Source organism: Cetorhinus maximus, chromosome 3 (assembly GCF_964194155.1).
Source record: "Cetorhinus maximus chromosome 3, sCetMax3.hap1.1, whole genome shotgun sequence".
NCBI lineage: Eukaryota > Metazoa > Chordata > Chondrichthyes > Lamniformes > Cetorhinidae > Cetorhinus > Cetorhinus maximus.
In genome coordinates this window covers 128,802,338-128,822,525 of record NC_135881.1, presented here as the reverse complement: position 1 = coordinate 128,822,525, position 20,188 = coordinate 128,802,338, and the positions used below count along the sequence as shown (strand labels likewise).

The following is a 20,188-nucleotide window of genomic DNA, read 5'->3' as shown; positions in this document are numbered from 1 at the left end:
TGCTGACATTCAATCAAGTGATAATTATTTGCATGTTCATGTAAGCCAAAGAGGACTAATGTATTGTTCTAGCCTGCCTATTGAATTGAAAGAGCAGCCTTTATTGAAAACAAAAACAGAATTACCTGGAAAAACTCAGCAGGTCTGGCAGCATCGGTGGAGAAGGAAAAAAAGCCTTTATTGAATATGGATGAAGAGTTGCAGCAATGATTCGAAAGATAAGCAGAAATATAGAGAGAAGAACAGGGCTTTAGAGAGCAGTTATGCCCTGATACACCTTATTGCAATCACTGAGGAGCAACAATTATCCTGATGCCCTTCTCCATGTACCTCTGCCTCCAAAGCAGCCTGGGACACCTCCCCAGGGTTGTGCATTTTCAGACCTGTTTGGATGACAAAATGGCACAGGGCAAAACAAGCTGCAGCTGTGCAGTACAGGTGAGCAGAAGTGAACTGCAGATCAACTGTTAGTGTGAGCAGGCTGAACAGGAAAAAGAGGATTTGGTATAGGACAGGAGCTGCCAGAGGAAAGAGGGTGCACTACATTAAGTAAATGTTGACTAGCCAAATAAGGTAATTTCACACCTGCCTTTTCTCCCCCACACCCTCACAAAGTCCTTCACATCCAAAGACTTTGGCTAAGTTCCTTCATATGATATAATTATCCTTTTACCCTGCCAACATCCAAACATCCAAAAAGAGAAATCATACACCAAAATGAATTTGGAATTTTTTGGATAAAAGCCTGGTTACTCTACAGAATTCAAAGGGCACAAAATTTATCTGGGCGCTTGAATTCCATTTTGTTGCCGGGTCATGACTTGTGATTTGCCTGTGCCCATTCAGATTGAGGTTGGTAAGATACAATGGCTGGGATTTTCAGGCCCTGCCAGCGTCAGGCATCGTTGCAAGCAGGACAGGAAAATTTGGACAATGCCTGTCGCTGGAGTGGCTATGAAATCCCACCCAATATTCCACTCATGCATGCTCATCTGCATGATTTTAGCACTAGCCAGTGCACCTCCTATGCTGCTTTCTCTCCATCAACACTGATGCCAAGCTCTGCACACAGCAGGAAGCCCCAGCAACATTGTTACAGATCACGTGATACAGCCAGACTGCTCTTTCTAAAAGGCAGACTGTCTTTAAAGGGAAGCTGCACAAAAATATTGGACTAGAGTCCCGCAGGTGTGGGTTAGCAGGAGGGGGGGCATGGGGAGGCTTTAAAAATTGGATGCCACGACATGGGCCAATTGAGACAGCTTCCAATGCTTGGGCTGGTGGCCTGGCAGGGGGTACCTCCTTTACAAGCAGCCTGTGTCCATTGGAGGATCCCCCCACCCCCCCATCCCAGATCTTCTCATCCCGCATTTCACTTCCCGCTTCTGCCCTGTGCATCCCCCAATGCCACCCCCCTGCACCACTTGCTGGACCCTGCCAAGCTGGCCTCAGTGATACCCTCCCCAACATTTACATGAGCATCCAGCTCATTCGATGATCACCATTGGGGATTTCTGCAGTCCCAGCAGTGGCCACTGTTCCCTTTGGCTGTTAAATGGCTGCAGAGAGAGCTGGCCTAGTGTTGTAGTGGTGCAGTGCCTTCTTTTCTGCTGGGGGTTGTGTGGACTCCCCCTCCATAAAATCCAGCTCACTGCTGCAAGGGAATTTTTTTCAAAATAAACACCATAGCACACAGAGGAATCCAGACCAACAGTTGTGGCACAGGAGGCATTAATGATGCAGATAGGCAGGAGGAGAGATGCCATGACATGTGAGGGGCCAAAAGACCGTCCAAGACCACCATCAGAAGTAAATTGGAGCAGCATCAGGAAGATAAATTCTTGGACCCAAGCGTATGGCAGCAATGCCATATGAGTTCTGTGAATGCATCTTCAGATGACATCATCTACCTACCACACCACCAAATCTCATGCTGCAAAATGCACTACACAACCAAGACTAACCCAATAATATTTCCTGGCACTCAGGACTCATGCCTGACATTCAAACACTCCTTCTCAGTCTCACATACCTAGCAAATCTGCCAGACTCACACCTCTTGTTGCCACCACATGCTTCCAGCTATTCAGCTACGATAGGCATGTTACTCAAACACAGTGTTGCACAACTATTGGTAATGCGCCCCCTCCCTTGCAGGACAAGGCAGTACATTATAGAAGGAAACAAAGCAGAATGGAAAGGGGACAAGGACATCTACATCTCTTGAGTCCAATGGAGGAGATGGTTCTCAGCATCATGGGCTGGCTGTGATGGGGCCCTTAGCATTCAATCACAGAATCACACAGAATCTCACAGTGCAGAAGAGACCCTTCGGCCCAACGAGTCTGCACCGACACGTGAGAAACACCTGACCTACCTACTTAATCCCATTTATCAGCACTTGGCCCATAGCCTTGAATGTTATGATATGCCAAGTGCTCATCCAGGTACTTTTTAAAGGATGTGAGGCAACCCGCCTCCACCACCCTCCCAGGCAGTGCATTCCAGACTGTCACCACCCTCTGGGTAAAAATGTTTTATCTCACATCCCCTCTAAACCTCCTGCCCCTCACCTTGAACTTATGCGCCCTTGTGACTGACTCTTCAACTAAGGGGAACAACTGCTCCCTATCCACCATGTCCATGCCCCTCATAATCTTGTACACCTCGATCAGGTCACCCCTTAGTCTTCTCTGCTCCAACGAAAACAATCCAAGTCTATTCAACCTCTCTTTGTAACTTAAATGTTTCATCCCAGGTAATCACCTGGTGAATCTACTCTGCACCCCCTCCAGTGCAATCACATCCTTCCTTTAATGTGATGAACAGAATGGCACACAGTACTCCAGCTGTGGCCTCACTAAGGTTCTAAAGAATTCCAACATGACCTCCCTACTTTTGTAATCTATGCCTCGATTTATAAAGGCAAGTGTCCCATATGCCTTTTTCACCACCCCACTAACATGCCCCTCTATGGACACACACGCCAAGGTCCCTTTGTTCCTCAGAACTTCCTAATGTCATGCTGTTCATTGAATACTTATTTGTCAAATTACTCCTTCCAAAGTATATCACCTCACACTTTTCAGGGTTAAATACTATCTGCCACTTATCTGCCCATTTGACCATCCCATCTATATCTTCCTGTAGCCCAAGACACTCAACCTCACTGTTAACCACCCGGCCAATCTTTGTGTCATCCGCAAACTTACTAATCCTACCCCCCATGTAGCCATCTATGTTGTTTATATAAATGACAAATAATAGGGGACCCAGCACAGAGCCCTGTGGTACACCACTGGACACTGGCTTCCAGTCACTAAAGTATCCTTCTGTCATCACCCTCTGCCTCCTACAACTAAGCCAATTTTGAATCCACCTTATCAAATTACCCTATATCCCATGTGCATTTGCCTTCTTTATAAGTCTACCATGTGGGACCTTGTCAAAGGCTTTGCTGAAATCCATATAAACTACATCAACAACACTACCCTCATCTACACACCCGGTCACCTCCTCAAAAAATTCAATCAAATTTGTCAGGCATGACCTCCCTCTGACAAAGGCATGCTGACTATCCCTGATCAAACCTTGCCTCTCCAAGTGGAGATAGATACTCTCCTTCAGAACTTTCTCCAATAGTTTCCCCACCACTGACGTGAGACTCACTGGTTTGTAGTTCCCTGGTTTATCTCTACAACCCTTCTTAAATAGCGGAACCACATTAGTTGTTTTCCAGTTCTCTGGCACCTCCCCCGTGGCCAGAAAGGAATAAAAAATTTGGGTCAGAGCCCCTGTGATCTCCTCCCTCAGCAGTCTGGGCACAAATCATCTGGACCTGGAGATTTGTCCACTTTTAAGCCTTCCAACATCTCCAATACCTTGATAAAAACAAAAAACTGCGGATGCTGGAAATCCAAAACAAAAACAAAAATACCTGGAAAAACTCAGCAGGTCTGACAGCATCTGAGGAGAGGAACACAGTTAACGTTCCGAGTCTGTATGACTCTTCAACAGAAATAAGGAAAAATAGAAAAGAGGTGAAATATAAGCTGGTTTAAGGGGAGATGGGACAGGTAGAGCTGGATATCACTGGCCCTCTATCCAGCTCTACCTGTCCCACCGCTCTGGTTCAGATGTAGACCATCCCACTTGTACAGGTCCCACCTTCCCCAGAAATGGTCCCAGTGATCCAGGAATCTAAAACCCTCCCTCCTGCAGCAACTTTTAAGCCACATATTCATCTACGCTATTCTCCTATTTCTGAGCTCGCTAGCACGTGGCACTGGGAGTCATCCAGAGATTACAACCCGAGAGGTCTTGCTTTTTAGTCTACTGCCTAATTCCCTGAATTCTTGATGCAAAACCTCATCCCTCTTTCTACCTATGTCATTGGTACCAACATGTACCATGACCTCTGCCTTATCACCCTCCCCCTTCAGGATGCCCTGCAGCCGTTCAGTGACATCCTGGACCCTGGCAACAGGGAGGCAACACACCATCCTGGATTCACGTTGCCAGCCACAGTCGCGCCTATCTGTTCCCCTGACTATAGAATCCCCTATTACTATTGCTCTTCCTCCCTTCGTCCCCTCCTGTACAGACAGGCTGCTTGTGGTGCCAGAAGCTTGGCTCTGCCTACACTCCCTGGAGGAACCAGCACCCTCATCAGCCTCCAAAATGGAATACCGATTTGCAAGCGAGACCCCAGGGGACTCCTGAACTACCTGCCTGTTTCTCTTGAACCGCCTGGTGGTCACCCATTTCCTTCTTTCCTCAAGTCCCTTCATTTTCGGTGTGACCACTTCTCTAAACGTGCTATCCATGATGCTCTCAGACTCGTGGATGCTCCACAGTGTCCCCAGCCACCATTCCAGCTCTGAAACCCGAGCTTCAAGGAGCTGCAGCTGGACACACTTCCTGCACACATGCTGGTCCCGGGCACTGGAAATGTCCCCGGCTTTCCACATGGACCACGAGGAGCACAATATGGCTTTGAGCGCTCCTGCCATGACTTATCCCTTTAAATTAACCCTTTGAAGTCAATTACTCTTCTTTCCTGATCCTCGTTACTGTTGAATATACAAACTGTAAACCTCAAAAAGACCTTAAACTGTAAGCGATTAAAGTAGTAAATTCCTTACCCACTACTTACCAGTGATTCCTTTCCCTTGTAGCCTCTGTGCTGCAGCACGCTCTGAATATTTAAGAAGTTGGATAGCAAGGAAATAATGCAAAGCTTCAAATAGTAATTAACATCTATTCAGGCCCTAATCAGGCTTCAGGTGATTTACTGTTAACTGTCACACAGTCAGCTGAGTCAGCTACCTTACCAACCTTTTAACTAGACTACTGAACTTACAAAAATTAAAGAGAAATTAAAGAGAAAGATTTACCAGTTCAATTCCTGCTTTGCACCAAATTGCCAATACCCACTCCGGCTGTGCCCCGCTCAGGATGTGCTCTCTCTCCTGTTTGTGTGCAAGCAATGTTGCTAAGAATTTGAGGATGGTGGCATTGCCCTTCCTAATGCCCCTTCTCAACTCTTAGTTCACCCTTACCTTTCTACCTGACATGTTGAACAAACCCCTCATGGTGTGACCATGGCTCTCTTGCTTCACACCCCATCTCTCTTCTTCCACCCCACCCTCCTCTTCTGAGTTCCTGCTCTCAAAGTCCAAGAACTAACAGCTGCAACTCTGGAAGCTACCAATATTGTTCAAAGCCCTTCCTGGTGTTTTGATGCTGCAGCAATTTCCTGAGCTGTCAGAGCCTGCAGGGTATTATGCAGGTTGTGAAACCCTCCTGCAGCATGTTGACAAATTCAAATAGTGGATTTTTTCTATTTGCCCATCATCTCAACAACAGCAACATCTCCAACAACCTGCACATATATGGCACCTTTAACATAGTTTAGCGTCTTTACATAGTAAAACAGCATAAAGGATTTCAATCTTCTCAGCCCTAACCATGAAAAGTGTTTTCATTGCCTCCACATGAGAGTGATGTTTTCCAACTGTTGTTATTTTGAAGACTAATCCCTGACATCTGGGTCCCTAATCTACTAGGTCACAGAAGTCACTTCACCACCCTTTGTGAAGGGATGGGCACTCTTCCTCTCTTCCAGTCCTAGATCCTATCTTCAGCAGTCAGCTCAGTTCTTTACTGAGTGCCAACCCTTTTAACTCATCTACTATTTCCAGCAGAGTGGATGTCCCTGTATTGGTTCCACCCCATTTGAGAATCCTTCTGTCCTGGCTAGGCAAAGTTTATGCTTAAATAACTAAATATCACCAAGGAAACCTCATTAGTGAGATGTAACTATTAGTTACTAATATAAATGATCAACTCAATCGTATGGGTTGTTTTCTAAAGCATCACTTAATTGGGAAAATGTGCCAGAAGCTGTGGGTGGAATTGTGTGTCCTCCCCGCTTAATGGCAGGAGAGTATTTAATCAGGTGGGAGGATGGCGAGTGGGGAACCAGTCACCTTCCCATCTCCACCCCAGTAAAGTCCAGGGCAGGAAGGCCTATGGATGGCCTTCTCCCCCCCTGATAATTGAGGCCCCTAAGTGGGCAATTAATGCCAGCCATGTGAATCCTATATACGTCACCTCTTTTTGGGAAGGCCCACATCTTGTTCCACTCACGCATTTGACAGGTCACCGGCAGGCCTCTTCCTGGTGTCAAGGATGCCAGGTGTGAAAGCCCCACCCGCCAAGAACTGCTGGTCAATCAGAGGCTGGCAGCTGTATTGAATGGAAAAGCCACTGGGTTAGCGATGGCTGCTGCTGATATGATACCCATCAGAGGTCTTTGATCATTGCTGGGTCCAAGGACAGAGGTGAGTAATGGCGGGAGGGGGATTCACCAGCTGGGTTTGTGGGGGAGGGGGGTCAGCAGCAATGGGTGGGGCGTGGTTCTTAGTGGGCCCCCCCTTTCCCTATGCCAGGTCCCTTGATCAGGCACTGAGTGCCTTTGAACAAGGGGCTCCCCCCGGGAATCCACAGCTAATCCTGCATCGGTTTGCTAGTCATGCTCCCTGCATGGCGAGCACACCGCCCACCACTGGGTTACTACCAGCGGCAGCAGGATGAGGGCCTTGAATGGGTATTAATTGCCTACTTAAGGGTCTCAATTGGCAACTGTGTGGGAAGGCCAGGGCCTTCCCACCACAGAGATAATCAGGGTGGGGGAGCAGTCCTAGCCTGCTACCCTCCTGCTTTATTAAACAGCTCTCTGCTACAAAGCTCTCCACATGGGATGGTACTAAATTTTGCCCTATAATTGCTTTAAATCAATTCATCTGACAAAAACAGATCGTCAATGAAATGCCTCCCTCCATGTTGGATGGCCATATTTAAATCCTGAGAAATAATTTTTCCTGACATTAGAATTCTCCACCAGATGCTGAGATCTTGTAACTGAGGATAAAACATTGCCATTTCAACACACCACCCTGCTCTCATGCCCACATGCCCATCCTTGGCCTGCTGCAATGTTCCAGTGAAGCTCAACACAAACTGGAGGAACAGCACCTCATCTTCCGACTAGGCACTTTACAGCCTTCCGGACTTAACATTGAGTTCAACAACTTCAGATCATGAACTCTCTCTTCCATCCCCATCCTCCATCCCCCTTTTTCCAATAATTTATAATTTAAAAAAAATATATTTTTCTTTTCCCACCTATTTCCATTATTTCTTTCCATCCACTATTTTATCTCCACCTTTTAGCCTATTTCGATCCCTTCCCCCCACCCCACCCCACTAGGGCTATCTGTCACTTGCTCGTCCTGCTTTCTACCCTTAATGTCACCATTAGCACATTCCTTAGCTAATGTCACCAGTGTCAACACCCCTTTGTCCTTTTGTCTATGACATCTTTGGCAATCTCTTCTTTGCCTCCACCTATCACTGGCTCTCTATCCAGCTCTTCCTATCCCACCCCCCCTCAGGCAGCTTATATTTCACCTCATTTCTACATTTCCTTAGTTCTGCTGAAGAGTCATATGGACTCGAAACGTTAACTGTATTCCTCTCCTTAGATGCTGTCAGACCTGCTGAGTTTTTCCAGATATTTTTGTTTTTGTTTCAGATTTCCAGCATCCACAGTATTTTGCTTTTATAAAATGTAGAGTGATCTCTCTTCATTCTCTTTTGTGTCAGATTCCTTTTAAGAGTGGAACCAGAGGTTTAACAAAAAATGTTTTCTGTTTCGGCACTTGTGGATCTTTTGTGTCTGCTCAGCACTGGGGATTAATCCTTTCAGTTTCCCCAGTGTGTCCAGAATGACCAGTATTTTTTTGGCATCAGAAAGAAAGAAGAAGACAACAGCTGGAACTTTCCAGCCCTGTTGGCATTGGGCGTCATGGCGGGCTGGGGGGCTGGTGGTGGGGGTGGTGGGGGAAAACGGTGAGAAGGCCACAAAAAGGTTTTATGGCATCATGAAACCAGTTTGCGGTTGTCTGCTCCACCCGTCAATGGTGTTTCCCGCCGCTGGACATCGGGAACGTCATTTTAATACATTTGCATCTAAATGTTGTCAGGAAGGTATAATAATTCTCATAATATTATTGGAATTCATTGTAAAATACAGTAATAGTTGGATGTGTCTAAATGTGTCTATCTGTGTGTGTGTGTGTGTGTGAGATTTAATTGAATTAGAGGCAGCTAGTCTGGGTGTTTTGATGTAAGAAGAGAAGTTAGGGTTGAAATGTTAATTAGGTAAACATGGGGAAGTTTAGAAACATAGTTGTCAAGGAAACTTTTGCATTTTTAAATAAACCAGACTAGATTGTTTTCAAAAGAGGGAAGGAAATGTGTCACCTAGCCAGGTGATGTTTAGAAAGAGTGTGTTTATTTTTTCCAAAGATTTAGGGTTAAGTCAGTTGAGGAGAATTAGTTGCACAGCCTGGGCATGGGTGTTAATCACTTGTATATACTGTTCACTATTGTCAATAAACTCCCAAGAATGTCTACCTGCCTATTGCTCCTTGTTCTGATGAGCAGTATTCTTGTCACTCAGATGTGAAACCTTTCTGGACAAGATAAAGGCAAGTGTCTCAGTCCATGGCCTCTTCCCTGTGCTCTGTGCAGCCTTCAGACCAAAGTGATGGTCCGGTCTCACACTCCCTGGAAACGTTACTGATGCCTACACCTTAGTAGTACTTGTCATTGCTGCCAGAATGTACTGGGAAGGTGTCACAGAGTTCTCTCATTCTCTCGGTGTGCTCTCAGCACCTTTATAGAGGGGCTGGTCCCCGTCTCTTCAGCATCTGTGACCACTGATGCTGTGCTCCAGCTCTTGAAGGGCTCAGGTGCTGAAGGCGGACAAAGCATCAGATGCTTCTAAAGTTTCATGGCTGCGTCTCTATGATATGACCCTGATCAGGGAGCGCAAGCGAGATGCCCTTGGCCAGACTGGAGTTAGACATTCTCAGAGGCCGTTTGAAGATCTATGGAGTGTCCTCAATGCATGTCATTATCATCCTACTGCAATCGAACAACTAGTATGGCCTCCACTGCATCTCCATGACAGGGGCTTTCTCACAGAGGGTATTCACACTGCCATAAGCCAGACTGGAGTCAAACGTTCACAAAGGCAAAATGAGGAACTATGGAGTCACCTCACTGCATGTCATCATCATCCTCCACAAATCTAGCAGCTATGAGGGCCTCCTGAGCACACCTGCCTCGTTTGGCTAGTGCGAGGGCCTCAACCCCATCATCATCGCCTCTGAGGACCTCCTCAGCCTCACCCCCGTCGGCGTCCTCCTCATCAGAGGAGATGTGAGCTCCTCCATTTCCTCCTCAGCCAGCTCGTCTCCCCATTGGAGCGCCAGCTTTTAAAGGGCGTAGCAGACGACAATGATGCGTGACATCCCCTGCAGACTGCATTGCAGGTCTTGGCCAGACCAGTCCAGGCACTGGATCCTCATAACTAAAACAAAATATGCTGGAAAAGCTCAGCATATCTGACAGCATCTGTGGAGAGAAAGACAGAGTTAACATTTAGAGTCCGTATGACTCTTCTTCAGAGCTAAAGGGAAGTAGAAATGTGGTGAAATATATACTGTTTAAGGGAGGTGGAGCAGGTGAAGCTGGATAGAAGATCAGTGATAGGTGGAGGCAAAGGAGAGATTGTGAAAGATGTCATAAACAAAAGGTCAAAGGTTGTTAATAGTGGTGGTACTGGCTAGAGGAGGTGCTAATGGTGACATTAAGAGTGGAAAGCAGAATGTGATAATGGCAGGACCAGGGTAAGCACTCTGGAAAGTGACAGATGGCCCTAGTGGGCGTGGGGTGGGGGGAGGGGACGGTGGTGGGAAAAAGGATCAAAAAGGCTAAAAGCTGGGGATAAAACAATGAATAAAAAGGAAATAAATTTTTTTAAAAATAATAATGAAAATATAAATAAATAAATAAAAATTGAAATTAAAAAATAAAAATGTATATAGAAAAAAGGGGGGGGGGGAATCAAATGGATGGAGGAGAGAGTTCATGATCTGAAGTTGTTGAACTCAATGTTAAGACTGGAAGGCTGTAAAGTGCCTAATTGGAAGATGAGGTGCTGTTCCTCCAATTTGTGTTGAGCTTCACTGGAACATTACAGCAGTCCAAAGACGGACATGTGGGCATGAGAGCAGGATGGGGTGTTGAAATGGCAAACAACAGGAAGGTCTGGGTCATGCTTGCAAACAGACCGAAGGTGTTCTGCAAAGTGGTCACCCAGTCTGCGCTTGGTCTGTCTAATGTAGAGGAGGCCGCATTGGGAGCAGCAAATGCAGTAGACTAAATTGAGGGAAGTGCAAGTAAGCGCTGCTTCACTTGAAAGGGGTGGTTGGGCCCTTGGTTGGTGAGGAGGGGGGAAGTAAAGGGGCAGATATTCTGCAATTGCATGGGAAGGTTCCGTGGGAAGGGGTTGAGGTGTTAGGGGTGATAGACGAGTGGACCAGGGTGTCCTGGAGGGAACGGCCCCTATGGAATGCCGATGGGGGGTGAAGGGAAAACGTGTTTGGTTGTGGCATCATGTTAGAGTTGGCAGAAATGGTGGAGGATGATTCTTTGAATGTGGAGGCTGGTGGGGTGAAAAGTGAGGAGAAGGGGGACCTTATCATGGTTCTGGGAGGGAGAGGAAGGTGTGAGGGCGGAGGCGCTGGAGATGGGTCGGAAATGGATGAGGGTCCTGTCAACCACCATGAGTGGGAAACCTTGTTTAGGGAAATAGGTCGGAAGCACTGTTTTGGAAAGTGGCATCATCAAAACAGGTGCGATGGAGGTGAAGGAACTGAGAGAATGGGATGGGGTCCTTACAGGAAACAGGGTATGAGGTAGCTGTGGGAGATGGTGGGCTTGTAATGAATATTGGTGGATAGTCTATCACCAGAAATTGAGACAGAGAGGTCAAGGAAGGGAAGGGAAGTGTCGGAGATGGGACACATGAAAGTGATGGAGGGGTGGAAATTAGAAGCAAAGCTGATAAATTTTTTCAGGTCCAGATGAGAGCATGAAGCAGCACCTAAACAGTCATCGATGTATCGGAGAAAGAGTTATGGGAGGGGCCTGAGTAGGACTGGAACAAGGAATGTTCCATATACCCCATAAAGAGACAGGCATAACTGGGGCCCATGCGGGTACCCATAGCCACACCTTTTATTTGGAGGAAGTGTGACAAGTTTAAGGAGATATTGTTCAGTGAGAGAACAAGCTCAGCCAGACGGAGGAGAGCGGTGGTGAATGGCGATTGTTTAGGGCCTCTGTTCAAGGAAGAAGCGGAGAGCCCTCAGACCATCCTGGTGGGGGATGAAGGTGTAGAGGAATTGGATGTACATGGTGAGGAGGAGGCGATTAGGGCCAGGGAATTGGAAATTGTTGATATGATGTAGTAAAAGTGATGGAGGGGTGGAAATTAGAAGCAAAATTGATAAATTTTTCCAGGTCCAGATGAGAGCATGAAGGTCTTCCTTAACCGAAGTTTCCCACCCACGGTGGTTGACAGGGCCCTCAACCGTGTCTGACCCGTGTAGTGATATAGGAACCTCATCTTCAGCATCCCGATGGTTTGCTCTACCAAGTTGTGAGCTGCAGCATGAGCCTCATTATACCATCACTTTGCTGCAGTCTGAGGCTGCCGCACAGGTGCCATCAGCCATGGCCTCTGCGGGTAGCCCTTGTCCCCGAGGAGCCATCTGTTGACCCTGGAAGACTCCAGGGATCTGTGACCAACTGAGGATGTAGGCCTTGTGCACTGTCCCTGGAAACCATGCGCACACCTACAGGATGCATTTCTGGTGGTTGCATACCAGCTGCACATTCAGCGAATGGAAGCCCTTGTGGTTGATGTAGTCCACTGTGTGTTGCGATGGAGATCTGAGCACCACATGAGTGCAATCAATCGCATCCTGCACCTGTGGGTAACCTGCGATCTGGGCGAATCCAATGACTCTTGTATCCTGGTTGCCCTGGTCCCGGGCAAAATGCACAAAGTTTTGTTCCCACGTGAAGATGGCATCCATGACCTCATGGATGCATTTGTGGGTGGAGGCTTGAGAGATCCCACAGAGGTCACCTGTGGAGCCCTGAAAGGAGCCACTGGCATAGAAATTGAGCACCATGATCACTTCCACAGCCACTGGCATTGGATGCCCTCCATGTCCACGTTGCACCTAACCCTGCAGTAGCTGGCAGATGTGAGCGACCAGTTCCCTAGCATGCGCAGTCTTTGGTGAAACTGGTTCTCAGTTATCTGCAGGAATGAAAGGCAGCATCTATAGACCCTGGGTGTCACTAGGCGCCGACCATGGACGGTTCGCTGTGGCTCTTGGGCGACATGTGCGGCAGTCCCAGCCACCCCTACTTCCTGAAGTTGCTGCTCCTGCCTCTGCATAGCCAGGAGCCTCAGTCGCTCCCTCCTCCGCCTTCTTTGCACATTGTAGGCCATCAGGCATACAGCTAGTTCACCAGGCTCCAAGATTTTGATGTACTCCTCCTGCAGGATGAATGAGAGAGACACATGGTTAGCATGGGTGTACTAAGAACCTGTCCTGGCTAAACGTGAAGGCCTCTTAACACTCCCCAGAGAGTGCTGGCCACCACTTGGATGGCCAGAGGTTAGTGTGCTGCATGGCTGCCCTGTTTGCTTGAACCATGGGAGAGACTGGTCTAAACTGGGATACTGCCATTGCAAGAGGCTGTGAGCACCTCTAGCAGTGACTGCTATATGGTCAGCTTTAGTGAGGAGATTGCACAATGTGTGCGATCCAACTGACCTGCAGTCCACTAAAGTGCTCGTGAATTTAGTCTTTGCCAGGGGGTGGGGGGCACAGGGGGGCGTGGCGGGGGCGGCTGGGAGGGAGCTCTGCAGAACTTGGTGGCACTTTGATGCCTCTGTGTTGTTTGAGTGGGCAGATAATCTAGGAACCCGACCCCAATCATATCAATGTAGCTGCACCTGAACTGTATCAGTCACTTTCTACACCTTCCCTGAATTCGTGGCCACTTCCGTCGCCCACCCTACCCCCCAACCCCATATGCTTGTGCGCTTTTTTCACTGGTAGGGCTGCCCTTGTCCACCACACCCCCCTCTACACCGCCACCAGTCACCTCAGAGACAAGGCTGCACTTGGCCCCCCTCACATGTCACCTCGCCGGCAAGGCTGCACTTGCCCCTCACTCCCCTCACCCTCAAATGTCACCTCAGAGTCAGGGCTGAACTTGCCCCTTGATTCCCCCCCCTGCCAGCAACCGGGCAGGGCTGCACTTAACCCCTGCGCCCCGAAGCCTGCAAAGCAGCAGGCAACCCTGGCGAGCTCTGCATAATGTTGCTGTGCACGCACCTCCAGTTCACCCGAAGTGCAGGCCGCCAAGTGCACGTCGCCTCTGTGCTGTTGTGAAACACTTCGGCGTGCTTTCCTGCCGACGTGGACAGACAATCCAACAGGGGTGCAGGAGCCTGGTGTGATGGCCTGTTAATGATATGTTGATGTATTGCAATGAAGTTCCCTATGACCAATGGCGAGAAACATGGCCTGCTGTCGGCAGGTTGGGTGGACAATTGCAACCTGCCTTCACACTGTCATGAAACCAATCATGCCATATTGCCCACTCATGCCACCTATCACGCCTGCCTCCAGCGGGCACGGAAAATTCTGTCCAAAGTGAACAAGGGGTATTTGCATTCAAAGAGGAGGATATGTATAAAGAAGAGAAGACTGTTTGTAAGGGAAGGCATTTTTGAGATCTGTAAGTGTGAGAAAGCCTTCAGTATCTATGCCTCAAGCTGCTGCCTCAAAGAACTGAAGCAAACTCATTTTGAACTTGACTTGTTTCTTTGCCTGGGTCTTTTAAAATCTATGGCCAGGATTTCACCCTTGTCAGGCTGGCTTGGTGGGGGTGAACGGGAGCGGCCATGAAAGCGACCGCCGCCTGTGATTGGGCCCTGACCACAATTTTACCTTGACGGGGTAATTAAGGCCCGCCCAGTGTGAAACATGTGCTACAGTGCTCAGCACTGCCTGGGTTGGCTCAGAGCTGCCTCAGGAAGCTGAAGATTTAAAAAAATGAAAAATAAAGAATTTTAAAATGGTCCCCTCAGGATCCAAATAATCAAAAATTGAATCACAATATTCGTAGCAAAGCTCGAAGATTTACTGTAGGAGATACAGTTTTCATACGGAATTTTGAAAGTGGACCTTGCTGTGTTCCTGGTACAATTGTCTCAGAAACTGGGCCCTTGTCATTCTGAGTGTAAGTGGAGGACTGAATTGTTCAAAAACATGTGGATGATCTGAGGAGTAGAGAGACATTCCAACAACCAGCTATTCCACCTGTGATTGATGTCAAACCATTAATCCCTGAGGTGACAGATCGATCTAGAATAGACATACCTGATGTGTCTGTAGAATTGCCACTTTCTAATGTTGTACCTGATGCTGCAATTCCTGATCATGTCGATTCAGTGGAAAAACGTCAAGTGGTAGAGCTACACCAAATAAGAAAACCACTTCAGGGACTTACTCTTTAATCACCTGACCTGTATATATGTATATGTTGTGGATCAAAATGTTGTTTGCAAATAGGAAATATCAAAAAACTAAAGGGGGAGGAAATGTAGTGACTGAAAGTATAACTTATCCTACTGCCCATTAGGGGGTCACATGATTGCTCTTGGCGAATGAGCCCTAAGCGTGGGTAATCTTGGGGGGGGGTGGCAATGCTTTCTAGTAGTAAACCTGGTTCAAGCATGTAGCTTCTAAAACAGCTCTGTAATAAAGTTATCTGTTTTAAGCAGAAACCTGTCCGATACATCAAGTCGTTACAACACCTCTTTCAGGCAACGTTCCGAATAGATTCTTAATCTATAAAAACATCCAGCATTGTTACTACAAGCACCCACTATTGCTTTAAGGGAGATATATCACAGCTTGTCTTTCCCTCTCACTTGACAATGAAACTCCAAGGCTTTTAACAAAACCTTGCTTTCTGTACCAAACCAGCACTACTCTGGGGTGACTAAAGGCTGCTTTTTCACAGGTCTATTTCACACAGTCCACCTCTCAAGATCTCACACGGCCACGACCATACCGCTTTCCATCTTTCTTTAAATATACTTTCTCCCTTTTGATCTGAAATCCCATTGTTTCACCTTGCTTTGGAAGTTACTTTTCCCAGGATATAAAAATCTTCTATGTTATCCTTATGGTCAGCAGTTTCGGGAAAAACAAACTTAATAACTTTGCCTTATTTATCTTGCCAGTTGTAAAACATATTATCATATACCTTTGAAAATCAAACAACCTCTTAATTTACCTACAAATGCAAATTCCATTCATATTGTATCTGCTGAGACTTTACCTTAGCTCACCCATCTCCATTTCAAAATGTATGTTTTACACTTCGTCATTTTGATGATTCAAACCTTGCAGTCTGACTGTCTTTAGTTTAATGAAATTAGTCACACACACACACACACACACACACACAAGCCTGCTTCAGTATCCCACAGTAATATCAGGAAAAAAAAATATTTCCTTTACACGATCCCCTTGCAAAAGGTGGCCATGGTGCAGTCACTGGTGGAGGCACTCACAGCCGCTTGCAATGTCTTTATTAAGGTGTGGTCCGGTGTATATTATGGTTCAAGCTAATAGTACAGCCTTGCAATGTGAGTTAGAAGAATGCCTGTGCCTGAGCTGAGAGCACAGCAAGCAATCCAATGGCTGAAGCTGCCGCCAATTGGTCCAGTGAAATGGGGCGATGGTGAGTGGGGTGTCAGACAACCAATGAGTGCACTACACACTGGCCATCCAAGTGTTGGCCTGCACTTTCTTGTATGCATGAAGAGGCCTTCAGACTTGACCAAGAGAGGTTTTTAGGGCACATATACTAACCCACGCTTCTCTCTCTTTGATCCTGCAGGAGGAGAACATCGAGTCTGGTGATCTAGCAGTATGCCTCATGGCTTACAGAGACCAGGGAAGTAGGGGAAGAGTGCAGTGGAGTCACCTAGCTTGGTAAATGGAGGGGCACCTCCCTCAAGATGAAGGGGCGGCAAGCCCTATTGCGCATGCAGCTGAAGATCCACAGTGAGCCAAGGCTTGTAGATGCCTCACTAGACTCAGGGTCTATAGGCGGTACCTGTCATTCCTGCAGATGACTGGGTACCAGTGCCGCCGAAGACTGCACATGCCTAGGGAACTTGTCAGTCACATATGCCACCTGCTGCAGAATTTGACGCCATGGGGACATGGAGGATATCCACTGCCAGTGGCCATGAAAGTGACCACGGCGCTCAATTTTAATGCTGGTGGCACCTTTCAGGGCTCCACAATGACCTGTGCAGGATTTTGCAAGCCTCCATGCACAAGTGTATCCAGGAGGTCACAGACTCCATCTTCATGAAGGCACATCATGAAGGTGCATTTCGGATGGGATCAGGAAAGACAGGAAGCAAGAGCGCTGGGATTTGTGCAGATTTCAGGTTTTCCACAGGTGCAGGGTGCCATTGATTGCACTCATGTGGTGCTTAAATCTCTGTGGCAACAAGTAGTCAACTACGTCAACCGCAAGGTCTTCCGCTCACTGAATGTTCAGCTGGCTTGCGACCACCGCAAACACATCCTACAGGTCTGCGCACAATTACCAGGGAGCATCCATGACTCCTACATCCTTAGCAGGTCTCAGATCCCTGGCATTTTCCAGGGTCCACAGGGGCTGCAGGGTTGGTTCCTCAGGACTAGTGCCACCCACAGAGGACATGGCTGATGATGCCCGTGCAGTAGCCTCAGACTGCAGCAGAACGAAGGTATAACGAGGCTCATGGCACGACCAGAACTTTGGTGGAGCAAAGTATCAGCATTTTGAAAATGAGGTTCCAGTGCCTCGATAGGTCTCTTGCTGCACAATACATAACCTGGCGCTGCAAAGGAGGAGGACCTGGCTGAGGAGGAGAAGGTGTATTTTCTGATGAGCAGGACATTGAAGGGGATGATGGTGATGAGGTCTTTGATGATGAGGATGCCAGCAATAAGGCCATTACACTGGCCAGATGAGGCAGGTGTGCTCAAGATTCCTGGAGGATGATGACGAGATGCAGTGAGGACAGTTCTGACATTCTCACTTTGCATCTGTGAACGTTTGACTCCTGTGTGGTTGATGGCAGCACACATAACCTCAGTGTTTAGGCTCATATGGAGATGCAGCTGAGGCCCTAATAGTCGCTAGATTCCAGGAGGATGATGATGACACACAGTGAGGACACTCCATAGACCTTCACATTGCTTCTATGAATGTCTGACTCCTGTCTGACTGAGGGCAGCTCACTAGCGCTTTGTGATCAAGGTCATATTATGTATACGCAACCATGAAACTTTCAATGTACCTGACCTTTTGGCTGCCTTCAGCACCTGACCCCTTCAGGAGCACAGCATCACTGGCCACAGGTGTTGAAGAGATGGGTACCAACCCCACCTTAAAGGTGCTGAGAGCACACAGGGAGGATGACGGAACTCTGTGACGTCTGCACACAACATTCTGGCAGCAATGACAAGCACCATCAAGATGCATGCATCAGTAATGTGTCCAGTGATTGTTTACATTTTAAATAAGCTTTATTGTTTCCTCTACATTGGAGAGACCAAATGCAGACTGGGTGACTGCTTTGCGGAACACCTTCGGTCTGTCTGCAAGCATTACCCAGACCTCCCTGTCGCTTGCCATTTCAACACTCCACCCTGCTCTCATGCCCACATGTCTGTCCTTGGCTTGCTGCATTGTTCCAGTGAAGTTCAACGCAAACTGGAGGAACAGCACCTCATCTTCCGACTAGGCACTTTACAGCCTTCCGGACTGAATATTGAGTTCAACAATTTTAGATCATGAACTCTCTCCTCCATCCCCACCCCCTTTCCGATACCACCCCCCCACCCCTTTTTTCCAATAATTTATATAGATTTTTCTTTTCCCACCTATTTCCATTATTTTTAAATGTATTTCCATCCATTGTTTTATCTCTATCTTTTAGCCTTTTTTGATTCCTTCACCCCACCCCACCCCCACTAGGGCTATCTGTACTTTGCTTGTCCTGCTTTCTTCCCTTAATTAGCACATTCCTCAGATAATATCACCACCTTCAACACCTCTTTGTCCTTTTGTCTGTGCCATCTTTTGGTTATCTCCACCTATCACTGGCCCTTTATCCAGCTCTACCCCCCCTTCCCCCCTTAAATCAGCTTATATTTCACATCTTTTCTATTTTCACTTAGTTCTGTTGAAGGGTTGTTCAGACTCGAAACGTTAACTGTGCTCCTCTCCGCAGATGCTGCCAGACCTGCTGAGTTTTTCCAGGTATTTTTGTTTTTGTTTATTGTAACTGACATCAGCTACAGAATCAAGTGACAAAGAAAATGTTTAACATTGCAGTAAGGGTAGAATGTTGATCTCCAGAGAGACAGCTCAAGGAGAGGGAGAACGGAGTGTTAAATTTTGACCTTTGGTTTCTTGGTCAGGTTGCGGACATTCCTTCACTCCCGTTTCTTGTAGTTCTTGATGAGAGACAGAAACCAGGCTGCAGGGATCAGAATCACAGCAGACATTACACTGAATCCAATCACCGACTCTGCGGCGTCGATCTCCAGGCCGGAGGTTTTGCTGCTGAGTTGCTCCTGCTGGCCGAGCAGAGCCGGGCGGAGCAGAGCCGAGAGGCCGAGGATCCCACTGAGGACAGCGGACATGGTGGCAAGGTGAGCGGAAATGGAGCCGGAGCCGGACCATCACTTTGGTCTGAATGATACACACTGCACAGGCAAGAGGCCCTGGACTGAGACACCTGCCTTTATCTTATACATAAACCAAGGTTTCACATTTGAGTGACAAGAACATTGCTCATCATAACAAGGAGCCATAGGCAAGGAGACATATTTGAGAGTTTATGTACAATAGTGAACATTAAGTACAAGTGATTAATGCCCGTGCCCAGGCTGTGCAACTCACATCATCCTGTTTGGACACAGGTGCAGCTCTGCTCTTTATCCTGACGCTGCTGCTTCTGCTGCAGTTGTGTGCTGGGTGTTTTTTTTTAATATGGAACGCTTCACGAATTTGCATGTCATCCTTGCGCAGGGGCCATGCTAATCTTCTCTGTATCGTTCCAATTTTAGTAGTGTGCTGGGTGTTGTTGGAGCTGGAAGGAGCCAGGAGTTGTTGCTAAGATTTTTCTGCTTACTGCCTTTTGCCTCAGGCACCTCAGGACTTCTTTATTTGCCTGTTTTGCTGCTGCCCAGGGATAATACAAGCATGCAAGACCTTACTGCTGGTGTTTTTGCCAGGGCTGCAGTGGCCTGGAGCCTGAGGCCTGAGGCCTGAGGTTGTGGGGAGAGGAGTGAAGACCATTACAAAGACTTGAGGAGAAGGGGTGTGTGTGTTGCCTAAGATCTTGCCACCCCCTCCTCACTCCACCTGTGTCTGAGTCCAGGTAGCTGGTGCTGCTTGGTGAAGAGGGATAGGGCTGATTCCTGTGTGCCAGGCAATACCGGCTGCATGGTGAAGACATCGCCCTCCCCCTACAGGAAGAACAGCGAGGCCCCCACCCATGTTCCACTCCACTGAGTGACACCCACCCACCCTGCACCCTTTACCCTTTCCCTCCTGTGTCTTCCTGTCCTTTTCCCTCTCTCTTTCCTCCTCTCGC

General features: G+C 47.6%; 1 non-coding gene across 1 annotated transcript; it reads right to left on the bottom strand.

Annotated features, from left to right (window-relative positions):
- Positions 1-19,575: 19,575 nt before the first annotated feature.
- Positions 19,576-19,683, bottom strand: LOC144679263 (U6 spliceosomal RNA). The gene has a single exon (XR_013576293.1). It is a non-coding gene; the product is annotated as a U6 spliceosomal RNA (small nuclear RNA).
- Positions 19,684-20,188: the final 505 nt, after the last annotated feature.